At 41.0% G+C, this 19451-nt stretch overlaps 4 non-coding genes across 4 annotated transcripts; all 4 read right to left on the bottom strand.

Annotated features, from left to right (window-relative positions):
* Window positions 1-5664: 5664 nt before the first annotated feature.
* TRNAT-AGU (transfer RNA threonine (anticodon AGU)) lies at window positions 5665-5738 on the bottom strand. The gene has a single exon. It is a non-coding gene; the product is annotated as a tRNA-Thr (tRNA).
* A 765-nt stretch (window positions 5739-6503) lies between these two features.
* Window positions 6504-6577, bottom strand: TRNAT-AGU (transfer RNA threonine (anticodon AGU)). Its single transcript has one exon. It is a non-coding gene; the product is annotated as a tRNA-Thr (tRNA).
* Window positions 6578-14897: 8320 nt separating this feature from the next.
* Window positions 14898-14971, bottom strand: TRNAT-AGU (transfer RNA threonine (anticodon AGU)). The gene has a single exon. It is a non-coding gene; the product is annotated as a tRNA-Thr (tRNA).
* A 4124-nt stretch (window positions 14972-19095) lies between these two features.
* On the bottom strand, window positions 19096-19169 carry TRNAT-AGU (transfer RNA threonine (anticodon AGU)). Its single transcript has one exon. It is a non-coding gene; the product is annotated as a tRNA-Thr (tRNA).
* Window positions 19170-19451: the final 282 nt, after the last annotated feature.

The following is a 19451-nucleotide window of genomic DNA, read 5'->3' as shown; positions in this document are numbered from 1 at the left end:
ATGTCATTAATCGTCGATTTAGAGTGGACTGCATTGCCCAGTGTGTGCATTGAGGAGCACATGTTCGTCTTTACTGGGGAGCAAGTTTGCACTCATGAATGTGGCAAAACATTCAAATCCGTAAGTGGGTGAACATTAAAGTCCTAGATGCTGCAAATCTCTATATCTGGATACGGAATGACTGAAAAAAGTTATGTCTCCAGTGTCGAAATGTGTGTAATGCACTAGTAATTCATTTCCTTTATTGACCAGTGAGGTAGCCATGTATGGAGGTGCTGTAGAGTGAAAATCAAGTTTCAAATGGGCAGTGATCCCTGTGCCTGGATAGCTCAGTCGGTAGAGCATCAGACTTTTAATCTGAGGGTCCAGGGTTCAAGTCCCTGTTCAGGCGTACCTTTGCTTCTTTTACAAAAAATTAAGCAGGAAATATGAATTGCTCATTCTAATATGTGCTGTTTCTGATGGCATCGCAACCTTGGGCAATATGACTCTAAGGTAGTGGAGTCCAGAGTTCTTGGATGCTTTGCCAACATTTCAAGCCTGACTGTGCTTCTAAATAGCATGAAATAGCAATCTTTGTACAAAGTTTTAATATTGGGGAGACAGATTGGTCGAAAAAAAAGCAGACAGGCGCTGCTGAGATTCGAACTCAGGATCTCCTGTTTACTAGACAGGTGCTTTAACCAACTAAGCCACAGCCCCTTTTTTGCATCTGGTCTCCTTTCCTTCCTCATGTAATCAATCAGAAGTGAAATCCACTTTTTTAAGGCTGGGCTTCTGTTGCAATATAACTTTTCAAAATGTTTTCCAATTGACTGAAACTCCATTGCACAAAACGAGCATGTCATTAATCGTCGATTTAGAGTGGACTGCATTGCCCAGTGTGTGCATTGAGGAGCACATGTTCGTCTTTACTGGGGAGCAAGTTTGCACTCATGAATGTGGCAAAACATTCAAATCCGTAAGTGGATGAACATTAAAGTCCTAGATGCTGCAAATCTCTATATCTGGATACGGAATGACTGAAAAAAGTTATGTCTCCAGTGTCAAAATGTGTGTAATGCACTAGTAATTCATTTCCTTTATTGACCAGTGAGGTAGCCATGTATGGAGGTGCTGTAGAGTGAAAATCAAGTTTCAAATGGGCAGTGATCCCTGTGCCTGGATAGCTCAATCGGTAGAGCATCAGACTTTTAATCTGAGGGTCCAGGGTTCAAGTCCCTGTTCAGGCGTACCTTTGCTTCTTTTACAAAAAATTAAGCAGGAAATATGAATTGCTCATTCTAATATGTGCTATTTCTGATGGCATCGCAACCTTGGGCAATATGACTCTAAGGTAGTGGAGTCCAGAGTTCTTGGATGCTTTGCCAACATATCAAGCCTGACTGTGCTTCTAAATAGCATGAAATAGCAATCTTTGTACAAAGTTTTAATATTGGGGAGACAGATTGGTCGAAAAAAAGCAGACAGGCGCTGCTGAGATTCTAACTCAGGATCTCCTGTTTACTAGACAGGCGCTTTAACCAACTAAGCCACAGCACCTTTTTTGCATCTGGTCTCCTTTCCTTCCTCGTGTAATCATTTAGAAGTGAAATCCACTTTTTTAAGGCTGGGCTTCTGTTGCAATATAACTTTTCAAAATGTTTTCCAATTGACTGAAACTCCATTGCACAAAACGAGCATGTCATTAATCGTCGATTTAGAGTGGACTGCATTGCCCAGTGTGTGCATTGAGGAGCACATGTTCGTATTTACTGGGGAGCAAGTTTGCACTCATGAATGTGGCAAAACATTCAAATCCGTAAGTGGGTGAACATTAAAGTCCTAGATGCTGCAAATCTCTATATCTGGATACGGAATGACTGAAAAAAGTTATGTCTCCAGTGTCAAAATGTGTGTAATGCACTAGTAATTCATTTCCTTTATTGACCAGTGAGGTAGCCATGTATGGAGGTGCTGTAGAGTGAAAATCAAGTTTCAAATGGCAGTGATCCATGTGCATGGATAGCTCAGTCGGTAGAGCATCAGACTTTTAATCTGAGGGTCCAGGGTTCAAGTCCCTGTTCAGGCGTACCTTTGCTTCTTTTACAAAAAATTAAGCAGGAAATATGAATTGCTCATTCTAATATGTGCTATTTCTGATGGCATCGCAACCTTGGGCAATATGACTCTAAGGTAGTGGAGTCCAGAGTTCTTGGATGCTTTGCCAACATATCAAGCCTGACTGTGCTTCTAAATAGCATGAAATAGCAATCTTTGTACAAAGTTTTAATATTGGGGAGACAGATTGGTCGAAAAAAAGCAGACAGGCGCTGCTGAGATTCTAACTCAGGATCTCCTGTTTACTAGACAGGCGCTTTAACCAACTAAGCCACAGCACCTTTTTTGCATCTGGTCTCCTTTCCTTCCTCATGTAATCATTTAGAAGTGAAATCCACTTTTTTAAGGCTGGGCTTCTGTTGCAATATAACTTTTCAAAATGTTTTCCAATTGACTGAAACTCCATTGCACAAAACGAGCATGTCATTAATCGTCGATTTAGAGTGGACTGCATTGCCCAGTGTGTGCATTGAGGAGCACATGTTCGTATTTACTGGGGAGCAAGTTTGCACTCATGAATGTGGCAAAACATTCAAATCCGTAAGTGGGTGAACATTAAAGTCCTAGATGCTGCAAATCTCTATATCTGGATACGGAATGACTGAAAAAAGTTATGTCTCCAGTGTCAAAATGTGTGTAATGCACTAGTAATTCATTTCCTTTATTGACCAGTGAGGTAGCCATGTATGGAGGTGCTGTAGAGTGAAAATCAAGTTTCAAATGGCAGTGATCCATGTGCCTGGATAGCTCAGTCGGTAGAGCATCAGACTTTTAATCTGAGGGTCCAGGGTTCAAGTCCCTGTTCAGGCGTACCTTTGCTTCTTTTACAAAAAATTAAGCAGGAAATATGAATTGCTCATTCTAATATGTGCTATTTCTGATGGCATCGCAACCTTGGGCAATATGACTCTAAGGTAGTGGAGTCCAGAGTTCTTGGATGCTTTGCCAACATATGAAGCCTGACTGTGCTTCTAAATAGCATGAAATAGCAATCTTTGTACAAAGTTTTAATATTGGGGAGACAGATTGGTCGAAAAAAAGCAGACAGGCGCTGCTGAGATTCTAACTCAGGATCTCCTGTTTACTAGACAGGCGCTTTAACCAACTAAGCCACAGCACCTTTTTTGCATCTGGTCTCCTTTCCTTCCTCATGTAATCATTTAGAAGTGAAATCCACTTTTTTAAGGCTGGGCTTCTGTTGCAATATAACTTTTCAAAATGTTTTCCAATTGACTGAAACTCCATTGCACAAAACAAGCATGTCATTAATCGTCGATTTAGAGTGGACTGCATTGCCCAGTGTGTGCATTGAGGAGCACATGTTCGTCTTTACTGGGGAGCAAGTTTGCACTCATGAATGTGGCAAAACATTCAAATCCGTAAGTGGGTGAACATTAAAGTCCTAGATGCTGCAAATCTCTATATCTGGATACGGAATGACTGAAAAAAGTTATGTCTCCAGTGTCGAAATGTGTGTAATGCACTAGTAATTCATTTCCTTTATTGACCAGTGAGGTAGCCATGTATGGAGGTGCTGTAGAGTGAAAATCAAGTTTCAAATGGGCAGTGATCCCTGTGCCTGGATAGCTCAGTCGGTAGAGCATCAGACTTTTAATCTGAGGGTCCAGGGTTCAAGTCCCTGTTCAGGCGTACCTTTGCTTCTTTTACAAAAAATTAAGCAGGAAATATGAATTGCTCATTCTAATATGTGCTGTTTCTGATGGCATCGCAACCTTGGGCAATATGACTCTAAGGTAGTGGAGTCCAGAGTTCTTGGATGCTTTGCCAACATTTCAAGCCTGACTGTGCTTCTAAATAGCATGAAATAGCAATCTTTGTACAAAGTTTTAATATTGGGGAGACAGATTGGTCGAAAAAAAAGCAGACAGGCGCTGCTGAGATTCGAACTCAGGATCTCCTGTTTACTAGACAGGCGCTTTAACCAACTAAGCCACAGCCCCTTTTTTGCATCTGGTCTCCTTTCCTTCCTCATGTAATCAATCAGAAGTGAAATCCACTTTTTTAAGGCTGGGCTTCTGTTGCAATATAACTTTTCAAAATGTTTTCCAATTGACTGAAACTCCATTGCACAAAACGAGCATGTCATTAATCGTCGATTTAGAGTGGACTGCATTGCCCAGTGTGTGCATTGAGGAGCACATGTTCGTCTTTACTGGGGAGCAAGTTTGCACTCATGAATGTGGCAAAACATTCAAATCCGTAAGTGGGTGAACATTAAAGTCCTAGATGCTGCAAATCTCTATATCTGGATACGGAATGACTGAAAAAAGTTATGTCTCCAGTGTCAAAATGTGTGTAATGCACTAGTAATTCATTTCCTTTATTGACCAGTGAGGTAGCCATGTATGGAGGTGCTGTAGAGTGAAAATCAAGTTTCAAATGGGCAGTGATCCCTGTGCCTGGATAGCTCAGTCGGTAGAGCATCAGACTTTTAATCTGAGGGTCCAGGGTTCAAGTCCCTGTTCAGGCGTACCTTTGCTTCTTTTACAAAAAATTAAGCAGGAAATATGAATTGCTCATTCTAATATGTGCTATTTCTGATGGCATCGCAACCTTGGGCAATATGACTCTAAGGTAGTGGAGTCCAGAGTTCTTGGATGCTTTGCCAACATATCAAGCCTGACTGTGCTTCTAAATAGCATGAAATAGCAATCTTTGTACAAAGTTTTAATATTGGGGAGACAGATTGGTCGAAAAAAAGCAGACAGGCGCTGCTGAGATTCTAACTCAGGATCTCCTGTTTACTAGACAGGCGCTTTAACCAACTAAGCCACAGCACCTTTTTTGCATCTGGTCTCCTTTCCTTCCTCGTGTAATCATTTAGAAGTGAAATCCACTTTTTTAAGGCTGGGCTTCTGTTGCAATATAACTTTTCAAAATGTTTTCCAATTGACTGAAACTCCATTGCACAAAACGAGCATGTCATTAATCGTCGATTTAGAGTGGACTGCATTGCCCAGTGTGTGCATTGAGGAGCACATGTTCGTATTTACTGGGGAGCAAGTTTGCACTCATGAATGTGGCAAAACATTCAAATCCGTAAGTGGGTGAACATTAAAGTCCTAGATGCTGCAAATCTCTATATCTGGATACGGAATGACTGAAAAAAGTTATGTCTCCAATGTCAAAATGTGTGTAATGCACTAGTAATTCATTTCCTTTATTGACCAGTGAGGTAGCCATGTATGGAGGTGCTGTAGAGTGAAAATCAAGTTTCAAATGGCAGTGATCCATGTGCATGGATAGCTCAGTCGGTAGAGCATCAGACTTTTAATCTGAGGGTCCAGGGTTCAAGTCCCTGTTCAGGCGTACCTTTGCTTCTTTTACAAAAAATTAAGCGGGAAATATGAATTGCTCATTCTAATATGCTATTTCTGATGGCATCGCAACCTTGGGCAATATGACTCTAAGGTAGTGGAGTCCAGAGTTCTTGGATGCTTTGCCAACATATCAAGCCTGACTGTGCTTCTAAATAGCATGAAATAGCAATCTTTGTACAAAGTTTTAATATTGGGGAGACAGATTGGTCGAAAAAAAGCAGACAGGCGCTGCTGAGATTCGAACTCAGGATCTCCTGTTTACTAGACAGGCGCTTTAACCAACTAAGCCACAGCACCTTTTTTGCATCTGGTCTCCTTTCCTTCCTCATGTAATCATTTAGAAGTGAAATCCACTTTTTTAAGGCTGGGCTTCTGTTGCAATATAACTTTTCAAAATGTTTTCCAATTGACTGAAACTCCATTGCACAAAACGAGCATGTCATTAATCGTCGATTTAGAGTGGACTGCATTGCCCAGTGTGTGCATTGAGGAGCACATGTTCGTATTTACTGGGGAGCAAGTTTGCACTCATGAATGTGGCAAAACATTCAAATCCGTAAGTGGGTGAACATTAAAGTCCTAGATGCTGCAAATCTCTATATCTGGATACGGAATGACTGAAAAAAGTTATGTCTCCAGTGTCAAAATGTGTGTAATGCACTAGTAATTCATTTCCTTTATTGACCAGTGAGGTAGCCATGTATGGAGGTGCTGTAGAGTGAAAATCAAGTTTCAAATGGCAGTGATCCATGTGCCTGGATAGCTCAGTCGGTAGAGCATCAGACTTTTAATCTGAGGGTCCAGGGTTCAAGTCCCTGTTCAGGCGTACCTTTGCTTCTTTTACAAAAAATTAAGCAGGAAATATGAATTGCTCATTCTAATATGTGCTATTTCTGATGGCATCGCAACCTTGGGCAATATGACTCTAAGGTAGTGGAGTCCAGAGTTCTTGGATGCTTTGCCAACATATGAAGCCTGACTGTGCTTCTAAATAGCATGAAATAGCAATCTTTGTACAAAGTTTTAATATTGGGGAGACAGATTGGTCGAAAAAAAGCAGACAGGCGCTGCTGAGATTCGAACTCAGGATCTCCTGTTTACTAGACAGGCGCTTTAACCAACTAAGCCACAGCACCTTTTTTGCATCTGGTCTCCTTTCCTTCCTCATGTAATCATTTAGAAGTGAAATCCACTTTTTTAAGGCTGGGCTTCTGTTGCAATATAACTTTTCAAAATGTTTTCCAATTGACTGAAACTCCATTGCACAAAACAAGCATGTCATTAATCGTCGATTTAGAGTGGACTGCATTGCCCAGTGTGTGCATTGAGGAGCACATGTTCGTCTTTACTGGGGAGCAAGTTTGCACTCATGAATGTGGCAAAACATTCAAATCCGTAAGTGGGTGAACATTAAAGTCCTAGATGCTGCAAATCTCTATATCTGGATACGGAATGACTGAAAAAAGTTATGTCTCCAGTGTCGAAATGTGTGTAATGCACTAGTAATTCATTTCCTTTATTGACCAGTGAGGTAGCCATGTATGGAGGTGCTGTAGAGTGAAAATCAAGTTTCAAATGGGCAGTGATCCCTGTGCCTGGATAGCTCAGTCGGTAGAGCATCAGACTTTTAATCTGAGGGTCCAGGGTTCAAGTCCCTGTTCAGGCGTACCTTTGCTTCTTTTACAAAAAATTAAGCAGGAAATATGAATTGCTCATTCTAATATGTGCTGTTTCTGATGGCATCGCAACCTTGGGCAATATGACTCTAAGGTAGTGGAGTCCAGAGTTCTTGGATGCTTTGCCAACATTTCAAGCCTGACTGTGCTTCTAAATAGCATGAAATAGCAATCTTTGTACAAAGTTTTAATATTGGGGAGACAGATTGGTCGAAAAAAAAGCAGACAGGCGCTGCTGAGATTCGAACTCAGGATCTCCTGTTTACTAGACAGGCGGTTTAACCAACTAAGCCACAGCCCCTTTTTTGCATCTGGTCTCCTTTCCTTCCTCATGTAATCAATCAGAAGTGAAATCCACTTTTTTAAGGCTGGGCTTCTGTTGCAATATAACTTTTCAAAATGTTTTCCAATTGACTGAAACTCCATTGCACAAAACGAGCATGTCATTAATCGTCGATTTAGAGTGGACTGCATTGCCCAGTGTGTGCATTGAGGAGCACATGTTCGTCTTTACTGGGGAGCAAGTTTGCACTCATGAATGTGGCAAAACATTCAAATCCGTAAGTGGGTGAACATTAAAGTCCTAGATGCTGCAAATCTCTATATCTGGATACGGAATGACTGAAAAAAGTTATGTCTCCAGTGTCAAAATGTGTGTAATGCACTAGTAATTCATTTCCTTTATTGACCAGTGAGGTAGCCATGTATGGAGGTGCTGTAGAGTGAAAATCAAGTTTCAAATGGCAGTGATCCATGTGCATGGATAGCTCAGTCGGTAGAGCATCAGACTTTTAATCTGAGGGTCCAGGGTTCAAGTCCCTGTTCAGGCGTACCTTTGCTTCTTTTACAAAAAATTAAGCAGGAAATATGAATTGCTCATTCTAATATGTGCTATTTCTGATGGCATCGCAACCTTGGGCAATATGACTCTAAGGTAGTGGAGTCCAGAGTTCTTGGATGCTTTGCCAACATATCAAGCCTGACTGTGCTTCTAAATAGCATGAAATAGCAATCTTTGTACAAAGTTTTAATATTGGGGAGACAGATTGGTCGAAAAAAAGCAGACAGGCGCTGCTGAGATTCTAACTCAGGATCTCCTGTTTACTAGACAGGCGCTTTAACCAACTAAGCCACAGCACCTTTTTTGCATCTGGTCTCCTTTCCTTCCTCATGTAATCATTTAGAAGTGAAATCCACTTTTTTAAGGCTGGGCTTCTGTTGCAATATAACTTTTCAAAATGTTTTCCAATTGACTGAAACTCCATTGCACAAAACGAGCATGTCATTAATCGTCGATTTAGAGTGGACTGCATTGCCCAGTGTGTGCATTGAGGAGCACATGTTCGTATTTACTGGGGAGCAAGTTTGCACTCATGAATGTGGCAAAACATTCAAATCCGTAAGTGGGTGAACATTAAAGTCCTAGATGCTGCAAATCTCTATATCTGGATACGGAATGACTGAAAAAAGTTATGTCTCCAGTGTCAAAATGTGTGTAATGCACTAGTAATTCATTTCCTTTATTGACCAGTGAGGTAGCCATGTATGGAGGTGCTGTAGAGTGAAAATCAAGTTTCAAATGGCAGTGATCCATGTGCCTGGATAGCTCAGTCGGTAGAGCATCAGACTTTTAATCTGAGGGTCCAGGGTTCAAGTCCCTGTTCAGGCGTACCTTTGCTTCTTTTACAAAAAATTAAGCAGGAAATATGAATTGCTCATTCTAATATGTGCTATTTCTGATGGCATCGCAACCTTGGGCAATATGACTCTAAGGTAGTGGAGTCCATAGTTCTTGGATGCTTTGCCAACATATCAAGCCTGACTGTGCTTCTAAATAGCATGAAATAGCAATCTTTGTACAAAGTTTTAATATTGGGGAGACAGATTGGTCGAAAAAAAGCAGACAGGCGCTGCTGAGATTCTAACTCAGGATCTCCTGTTTACTAGACAGGCGCTTTAACCAACTAAGCCACAGCACCTTTTTTGCATCTGGTCTCCTTTCCTTCCTCGTGTAATCATTTAGAAGTGAAATCCACTTTTTTAAGGCTGGGCTTCTGTTGCAATATAACTTTTCAAAATGTTTTCCAATTGACTGAAACTCCATTGCACAAAACGAGCATGTCATTAATCGTCGATTTAGAGTGGACTGCATTGCCCAGTGTGTGCATTGAGGAGCACATGTTCGTATTTACTGGGGAGCAAGTTTGCACTCATGAATGTGGCAAAACATTCAAATCCGTAAGTGGGTGAACATTAAAGTCCTAGATGCTGCAAATCTCTATATCTGGATACGGAATGACTGAAAAAAGTTATGTCTCCAGTGTCAAAATGTGTGTAATGCACTAGTAATTCATTTCCTTTATTGACCAGTGAGGTAGCCATGTATGGAGGTGCTGTAGAGTGAAAATCAAGTTTCAAATGGCAGTGATCCATGTGCATGGATAGCTCAGTCGGTAGAGCATCAGACTTTTAATCTGAGGGTCCAGGGTTCAAGTCCCTGTTCAGGCGTACCTTTGCTTCTTTTACAAAAAATTAAGCAGGAAATATGAATTGCTCATTCTAATATGTGCTATTTCTGATGGCATCGCAACCTTGGGCAATATGACTCTAAGGTAGTGGAGTCCAGAGTTCTTGGATGCTTTGCCAACATATCAAGCCTGACTGTGCTTCTAAATAGCATGAAATAGCAATCTTTGTACAAAGTTTTAATATTGGGGAGACGGATTGGTCGAAAAAAAGCAGACAGGCGCTGCTGAGATTCTAACTCAGGATCTCCTGTTTACTAGACAGGCGCTTTAACCAACTAAGCCACAGCACCTTTTTTGCATCTGGTCTCCTTTCCTTCCTCATGTAATCATTTAGAAGTGAAATCCACTTTTTTAAGGCTGGGCTTCTGTTGCAATATAACTTTTCAAAATGTTTTCCAATTGACTGAAACTCCATTGCACAAAACGAGCATGTCATTAATCGTCGATTTAGAGTGGACTGCATTGCCCAGTGTGTGCATTGAGGAGCACATGTTCGTATTTACTGGGGAGCAAGTTTGCACTCATGAATGTGGCAAAACATTCAAATCCGTAAGTGGGTGAACATTAAAGTCCTAGATGCTGCAAATCTCTATATCTGGATACGGAATGACTGAAAAAAGTTATGTCTCCAGTGTCAAAATGTGTGTAATGCACTAGTAATTCATTTCCTTTATTGACCAGTGAGGTAGCCATGTATGGAGGTGCTGTAGAGTGAAAATCAAGTTTCAAATGGCAGTGATCCATGTGCCTGGATAGCTCAGTCGGTAGAGCATCAGACTTTTAATCTGAGGGTCCAGGGTTCAAGTCCCTGTTCAGGCGTACCTTTGCTTCTTTTACAAAAAATTAAGCAGGAAATATGAATTGCTCATTCTAATATGTGCTATTTCTGATGGCATCGCAACCTTGGGCAATATGACTCTAAGGTAGTGGAGTCCAGAGTTCTTGGATGCTTTGCCAACATATGAAGCCTGACTGTGCTTCTAAATAGCATGAAATAGCAATCTTTGTACAAAGTTTTAATATTGGGGAGACAGATTGGTCGAAAAAAAGCAGACAGGCGCTGCTGAGATTCTAACTCAGGATCTCCTGTTTACTAGACAGGCGCTTTAACCAACTAAGCCACAGCACCTTTTTTGCATCTGGTCTCCTTTCCTTCCTCATGTAATCATTTAGAAGTGAAATCCACTTTTTTAAGGCTGGGCTTCTGTTGCAATATAACTTTTCAAAATGTTTTCCAATTGACTGAAACTCCATTGCACAAAACAAGCATGTCATTAATCGTCGATTTAGAGTGGACTGCATTGCCCAGTGTGTGCATTGAGGAGCACATGTTCGTCTTTACTGGGGAGCAAGTTTGCACTCATGAATGTGGCAAAACATTCAAATCCGTAAGTGGGTGAACATTAAAGTCCTAGATGCTGCAAATCTCTATATCTGGATACGGAATGACTGAAAAAAGTTATGTCTCCAGTGTCGAAATGTGTGTAATGCACTAGTAATTCATTTCCTTTATTGACCAGTGAGGTAGCCATGTATGGAGGTGCTGTAGAGTGAAAATCAAGTTTCAAATGGGCAGTGATCCCTGTGCCTGGATAGCTCAGTCGGTAGAGCATCAGACTTTTAATCTGAGGGTCCAGGGTTCAAGTCCCTGTTCAGGCGTACCTTTGCTTCTTTTACAAAAAATTAAGCAGGAAATATGAATTGCTCATTCTAATATGTGCTGTTTCTGATGGCATCGCAACCTTGGGCAATATGACTCTAAGGTAGTGGAGTCCAGAGTTCTTGGATGCTTTGCCAACATTTCAAGCCTGACTGTGCTTCTAAATAGCATGAAATAGCAATCTTTGTACAAAGTTTTAATATTGGGGAGACAGATTGGTCGAAAAAAAAGCAGACAGGCGCTGCTGAGATTCGAACTCAGGATCTCCTGTTTACTAGACAGGCGCTTTAACCAACTAAGCCACAGCCCCTTTTTTGCATCTGGTCTCCTTTCCTTCCTCATGTAATCAATCAGAAGTGAAATCCACTTTTTTAAGGCTGGGCTTCTGTTGCAATATAACTTTTCAAAATGTTTTCCAATTGACTGAAACTCCATTGCACAAAACGAGCATGTCATTAATCGTCGATTTAGAGTGGACTGCATTGCCCAGTGTGTGCATTGAGGAGCACATGTTCGTCTTTACTGGGGAGCAAGTTTGCACTCATGAATGTGGCAAAACATTCAAATCCGTAAGTGGGTGAACATTAAAGTCCTAGATGCTGCAAATCTCTATATCTGGATACGGAATGACTGAAAAAAGTTATGTCTCCAGTGTCAAAATGTGTGTAATGCACTAGTAATTCATTTCCTTTATTGACCAGTGAGGTAGCCATGTATGGAGGTGCTGTAGAGTGAAAATCAAGTTTCAAATGGGCAGTGATCCCTGTGCCTGGATAGCTCAGTCGGTAGAGCATCAGACTTTTAATCTGAGGGTCCAGGGTTCAAGTCCCTGTTCAGGCGTACCTTTGCTTCTTTTACAAAAAATTAAGCAGGAAATATGAATTGCTCATTCTAATATGTGCTATTTCTGATGGCATCGCAACCTTGGGCAATATGACTCTAAGGTAGTGGAGTCCAGAGTTCTTGGATGCTTTGCCAACATATCAAGCCTGACTGTGCTTCTAAATAGCATGAAATAGCAATCTTTGTACAAAGTTTTAATATTGGGGAGACAGATTGGTCGAAAAAAAGCAGACAGGCGCTGCTGAGATTCTAACTCAGGATCTCCTGTTTACTAGACAGGCGCTTTAACCAACTAAGCCACAGCACCTTTTTTGCATCTGGTCTCCTTTCCTTCCTCGTGTAATCATTTAGAAGTGAAATCCACTTTTTTAAGGCTGGGCTTCTGTTGCAATATAACTTTTCAAAATGTTTTCCAATTGACTGAAACTCCATTGCACAAAACGAGCATGTCATTAATCGTCGATTTAGAGTGGACTGCATTGCCCAGTGTGTGCATTGAGGAGCACATGTTCGTCTTTACTGGGGAGCAAGTTTGCACTCATGAATGTGGCAAAACATTCAAATCCGTAAGTGGGTGAACATTAAAGTCCTAGATGCTGCAAATCTCTATATCTGGATACGGAATGACTGAAAAAAGTTATGTCTCCAGTGTCAAAATGTGTGTAATGCACTAGTAATTCATTTCCTTTATTGACCAGTGAGGTAGCCATGTATGGAGGTGCTGTAGAGTGAAAATCAAGTTTCAAATGGGCAGTGATCCCTGTGCCTGGATAGCTCAGTCGGTAGAGCATCAGACTTTTAATCTGAGGGTCCAGGGTTCAAGTCCCTGTTCAGGCGTACCTTTGCTTCTTTTACAAAAAATTAAGCAGGAAATATGAATTGCTCATTCTAATATGTGCTATTTCTGATGGCATCGCAACCTTGGGCAATATGACTCTAAGGTAGTGGAGTCCAGAGTTCTTGGATGCTTTGCCAACATATCAAGCCTGACTGTGCTTCTAAATAGCATGAAATAGCAATCTTTGTACAAAGTTTTAATATTGGGGAGACAGATTGGTCGAAAAAAAGCAGACAGGCGCTGCTGAGATTCTAACTCAGGATCTCCTGTTTACTAGACAGGCGCTTTAACCAACTAAGCCACAGCACCTTTTTTGCATCTGGTCTCCTTTCCTTCCTCGTGTAATCATTTAGAAGTGAAATCCACTTTTTTAAGGCTGGGCTTCTGTTGCAATATAACTTTTCAAAATGTTTTCCAATTGACTGAAACTCCATTGCACAAAACGAGCATGTCATTAATCGTCGATTTAGAGTGGACTGCATTGCCCAGTGTGTGCATTGAGGAGCACATGTTCGTATTTACTGGGGAGCAAGTTTGCACTCATGAATGTGGCAAAACATTCAAATCCGTAAGTGGGTGAACATTAAAGTCCTAGATGCTGCAAATCTCTATATCTGGATACGGAATGACTGAAAAAAGTTATGTCTCCAATGTCAAAATGTGTGTAATGCACTAGTAATTCATTTCCTTTATTGACCAGTGAGGTAGCCATGTATGGAGGTGCTGTAGAGTGAAAATCAAGTTTCAAATGGCAGTGATCCATGTGCATGGATAGCTCAGTCGGTAGAGCATCAGACTTTTAATCTGAGGGTCCAGGGTTCAAGTCCCTGTTCAGGCGTACCTTTGCTTCTTTTACAAAAAATTAAGCGGGAAATATGAATTGCTCATTCTAATATGCTATTTCTGATGGCATCGCAACCTTGGGCAATATGACTCTAAGGTAGTGGAGTCCAGAGTTCTTGGATGCTTTGCCAACATATCAAGCCTGACTGTGCTTCTAAATAGCATGAAATAGCAATCTTTGTACAAAGTTTTAATATTGGGGAGACAGATTGGTCGAAAAAAAGCAGACAGGCGCTGCTGAGATTCTAACTCAGGATCTCCTGTTTACTAGACAGGCGCTTTAACCAACTAAGCCACAGCACCTTTTTTGCATCTGGTCTCCTTTCCTTCCTCATGTAATCATTTAGAAGTGAAATCCACTTTTTTAAGGCTGGGCTTCTGTTGCAATATAACTTTTCAAAATGTTTTCCAATTGACTGAAACTCCATTGCACAAAACGAGCATGTCATTAATCGTCGATTTAGAGTGGACTGCATTGCCCAGTGTGTGCATTGAGGAGCACATGTTCGTATTTACTGGGGAGCAAGTTTGCACTCATGAATGTGGCAAAACATTCAAATCCGTAAGTGGGTGAACATTAAAGTCCTAGATGCTGCAAATCTCTATATCTGGATACGGAATGACTGAAAAAAGTTATGTCTCCAGTGTCAAAATGTGTGTAATGCACTAGTAATTCATTTCCTTTATTGACCAGTGAGGTAGCCATGTATGGAGGTGCTGTAGAGTGAAAATCAAGTTTCAAATGGCAGTGATCCATGTGCCTGGATAGCTCAGTCGGTAGAGCATCAGACTTTTAATCTGAGGGTCCAGGGTTCAAGTCCCTGTTCAGGCGTACCTTTGCTTCTTTTACAAAAAATTAAGCAGGAAATATGAATTGCTCATTCTAATATGTGCTATTTCTGATGGCATCGCAACCTTGGGCAATATGACTCTAAGGTAGTGGAGTCCAGAGTTCTTGGATGCTTTGCCAACATATGAAGCCTGACTGTGCTTCTAAATAGCATGAAATAGCAATCTTTGTACAAAGTTTTAATATTGGGGAGACAGATTGGTCGAAAAAAAGCAGACAGGCGCTGCTGAGATTCGAACTCAGGATCTCCTGTTTACTAGACAGGCGCTTTAACCAACTAAGCCACAGCACCTTTTTTGCATCTGGTCTCCTTTCCTTCCTCATGTAATCATTTAGAAGTGAAATCCACTTTTTTAAGGCTGGGCTTCTGTTGCAATATAACTTTTCAAAATGTTTTCCAATTGACTGAAACTCCATTGCACAAAACAAGCATGTCATTAATCGTCGATTTAGAGTGGACTGCATTGCCCAGTGTGTGCATTGAGGAGCACATGTTCGTCTTTACTGGGGAGCAAGTTTGCACTCATGAATGTGGCAAAACATTCAAATCCGTAAGTGGGTGAACATTAAAGTCCTAGATGCTGCAAATCTCTATATCTGGATACGGAATGACTGAAAAAAGTTATGTCTCCAGTGTCGAAATGTGTGTAATGCACTAGTAATTCATTTCCTTTATTGACCAGTGAGGTAGCCATGTATGGAGGTGCTGTAGAGTGAAAATCAAGTTTCAAATGGGCAGTGATCCCTGTGCCTGGATAGCTCAGTCGGTAGAGCATCAGACTTTTAATCTGAGGGTCCAGGGTTCAAGTCCCTGTTCAGGCGTACCTTTGCTTCTTTTACAAAAAATTAAGCAGGAAATATGAATTGCTCATTCTAATATGTGCTGTTTCTGATGGCATCGCAACCTTGGGCAATATGACTCTAAGGTAGTGGAGTCCAGAGTTCTTGGATGCTTTGCCAACATTTCAAGCCTGACTGTGCTTCTAAATAGCATGAAATAGCAATCTTTGTACAAAGTTTTAATATTGGGGAGACAGATTGGTCGAAAAAAAAGCAGACAGGCGCTGCTGAGATTCGAACTCAGGATCTCCTGTTTACTAGACAGGCGCTTTAACCAACTAAGCCACAGCCCCTTTTTTGCATCTGGTCTCCTTTCCTTCCTCATGTAATCAATCAGAAGTGAAATCCACTTTTTTAAGGCTGGGCTTCTGTTGCAATATAACTTTTCAAAATGTTTTCCAATTGACTGAAACTCCATTGCACAAAACGAGCATGTCATTAATCGTCGATTTAGAGTGGACTGCATTGCCCAGTGTGTGCATTGAGGAGCACATGTTCGTCTTTACTGGGGAGCAAGTTTGCACTCATGAATGTGGCAAAACATTCAAATCCGTAAGTGGGTGAACATTAAAGTCCTAGATGCTGCAAATCTCTATATCTGGATACGGAATGACTGAAAAAAGTTATGTCTCCAGTGTCAAAATGTGTGTAATGCACTAGTAATTCATTTCCTTTATTGACCAGTGAGGTAGCCATGTATGGAGGTGCTGTAGAGTGAAAATCAAGTTTCAAATGGCAGTGATCCATGTGCATGGATAGCTCAGTCGGTAGAGCATCAGACTTTTAATCTGAGGGTCCAGGGTTCAAGTCCCTGTTCAGGCGTACCTTTGCTTCTTTTACAAAAAATTAAGCAGGAAATATGAATTGCTCATTCTAATATGTGCTATTTCTGATGGCATCGCAACCTTGGGCAATATGACTCTAAGGTAGTGGAGTCCAGAGTTCTTGGATGCTTTGCCAACATATCAAGCCTGACTGTGCTTCTAAATAGCATGAAATAGCAATCTTTGTACAAAGTTTTAATATTGGGGAGACAGATTGGTCGAAAAAAAGCAGACAGGCGCTGCTGAGATTCTAACTCAGGATCTCCTGTTTACTAGACAGGCGCTTTAACCAACTAAGCCACAGCACCTTTTTTGCATCTGGTCTCCTTTCCTTCCTCATGTAATCATTTAGAAGTGAAATCCACTTTTTTAAGGCTGGGCTTCTGTTGCAATATAACTTTTCAAAATGTTTTCCAATTGACTGAAACTCCATTGCACAAAACGAGCATGTCATTAATCGTCGATTTAGAGTGGACTGCATTGCCCAGTGTGTGCATTGAGGAGCACATGTTCGTCTTTACTGGGGAGCAAGTTTGCACTCATGAATGTGGCAAAACATTCAAATCCGTAAGTGGGTGAACATTAAAGTCCTAGATGCTGCAAATCTCTATATCTGGATACGGAATGACTGAAAAAAGTTATGTCTCCAGTGTCAAAATGTGTGTAATGCACTAGTAATTCATTTCCTTTATTGACCAGTGAGGTAGCCATGTATGGAGGTGCTGTAGAGTGAAAATCAAGTTTCAAATGGGCAGTGATCCCTGTGCCTGGATAGCTCAGTCGGTAGAGCATCAGACTTTTAATCTGAGGGTCCAGGGTTCAAGTCCCTGTTCAGGCGTACCTTTGCTTCTTTTACAAAAAATTAAGCAGGAAATATGAATTGCTCATTCTAATATGTGCTATTTCTGATGGCATCGCAACCTTGGGCAATATGACTCTAAGGTAGTGGAGTCCATAGTTCTTGGATGCTTTGCCAACATATCAAGCCTGACTGTGCTTCTAAATAGCATGAAATAGCAATCTTTGTACAAAGTTTTAATATTGGGGAGACAGATTGGTCGAAAAAAAGCAGACAGGCGCTGCTGAGATTCTAACTCAGGATCTCCTGTTTACTAGACAGGCGCTTTAACCAACTAAGCCACAGCACCTTTTTTGCATCTGGTCTCCTTTCCTTCCTCGTGTAATCATTTAGAAGTGAAATCCACTTTTTTAAGGCTGGGCTTCTGTTGCAATATAACTTTTCAAAATGTTTTCCAATTGACTGAAACTCCATTGCACAAAACGAGCATGTCATTAATCGTCGATTTAGAGTGGACTGCATTGCCCAGTGTGTGCATTGAGGAGCACATGTTCGTATTTACTGGGGAGCAAGTTTGCACTCATGAATGTGGCAAAACATTCAAATCCGTAAGTGGGTGAACATTAAAGTCCTAGATGCTGCAAATCTCTATATCTGGATACGGAATGACTGAAAAAAGTTATGTCTCCAGTGTCAAAATGTGTGTAATGCACTAGTAATTCATTTCCTTTATTGACCAGTGAGGTAGCCATGTATGGAGGTGCTGTAGAGTGAAAATCAAGTTTCAAATGGCAGTGATCCATGTGCATGGATAGCTCAGTCGGTAGAGCATCAGACTTTTAATCTGAGGGTCCAGGGTTCAAGTCCCTGTTCAGGCGTACCTTTGCTTCTTTTACAAAAAATTAAGCAGGAAATATGAATTGCTCATTCTAATATGTGCTATTTCTGATGGCATCGCAACCTTGGGCAATATGACTCTAAGGTAGTGGAGTCCAGAGTTCTTGGATGCTTTGCCAACATATCAAGCCTGACTGTGCTTCTAAATAGCATGAAATAGCAATCTTTGTACAAAGTTTTAATATTGGGGAGACGGATTGGTCGAAAAAAAGCAGACAGGCGCTGCTGAGATTCTAACTCAGGATCTCCTGTTTACTAGACAGGCGCTTTAACCAACTAAGCCACAGCACCTTTTTTGCATCTGGTCTCCTTTCCTTCCTCATGTAATCATTTAGAAGTGAAATCCACTTTTTTAAGGCTGGGCTTCTGTTGCAATATAACTTTTCAAAATGTTTTCCAATTGACTGAAACTCCATTGCACAAAACGAGCATGTCATTAATCGTCGATTTAGAGTGGACTGCATTGCCCAGTGTGTGCATTGAGGAGCACATGTTCGTATTTACTGGGGAGCAAGTTTGCACTCATGAATGTGGCAAAACATTCAAATCCGTAAGTGGGTGAACATTAAAGTCCTAGATGCTGCAAATCTCTATATCTGGATACGGAATGACTGAAAAAAGTTATGTCTCCAGTGTCAAAATGTGTGTAATGCACTAGTAATTCATTTCCTTTATTGACCAGTGAGGTAGCCATGTATGGAGGTGCTGTAGAGTGAAAATCAAGTTTCAAATGGCAGTGATCCATGTGCCTGGATAGCTCAGTCGGTAGAGCATCAGACTTTTAATCTGAGGGTCCAGGGTTCAAGTCCCTGTTCAGGCGTACCTTTGCTTCTTTTACAAAAAATTAAGCAGGAAATATGAATTGCTCATTCTAATATGTGCTATTTCTGATGGCATCGCAACCTTGGGCAATATGACTCTAAGGTAGTGGAGTCCAGAGTTCTTGGATGCTTTGCCAACATATGAAGCCTGACTGTGCTTCTAAATAGCATGAAATAGCAATCTTTGTACAAAGTTTTAATATTGGGGAGACAGATTGGTCGAAAAAAAGCAGACAGGCGCTGCTGAGATTCGAACTCAGGATCTCCTGTTTACTAGACAGGCGCTTTAACCAACTAAGCCACAGCACCTTTTTTGCATCTGGTCTCCTTTCCTTCCTCATGTAATCATTTAGAAGTGAAATCCACTTTTTTAAGGCTGGGCTTCTGTTGCAATATAACTTTTCAAAATGTTTTCCAATTGACTGAAACTCCATTGCACAAAACAAGCATGTCATTAATCGTCGATTTAGAGTGGACTGCATTGCCCAGTGTGTGCATTGAGGAGCACATGTTCGTCTTTACTGGGGAGCAAGTTTGCACTCATGAATGTGGCAAAACATTCAAATCCGTAAGTGGGTGAACATTAAAGTC

This window comes from Ambystoma mexicanum, unplaced genomic scaffold (assembly GCF_040938575.1).
Source record: "Ambystoma mexicanum isolate Mex_15411 unplaced genomic scaffold, UKY_AmexF1_1 Mex_scaf1, whole genome shotgun sequence".
NCBI lineage: Eukaryota > Metazoa > Chordata > Amphibia > Caudata > Ambystomatidae > Ambystoma > Ambystoma mexicanum.
This window is presented reverse-complemented; position numbering and strand designations above follow the sequence as displayed.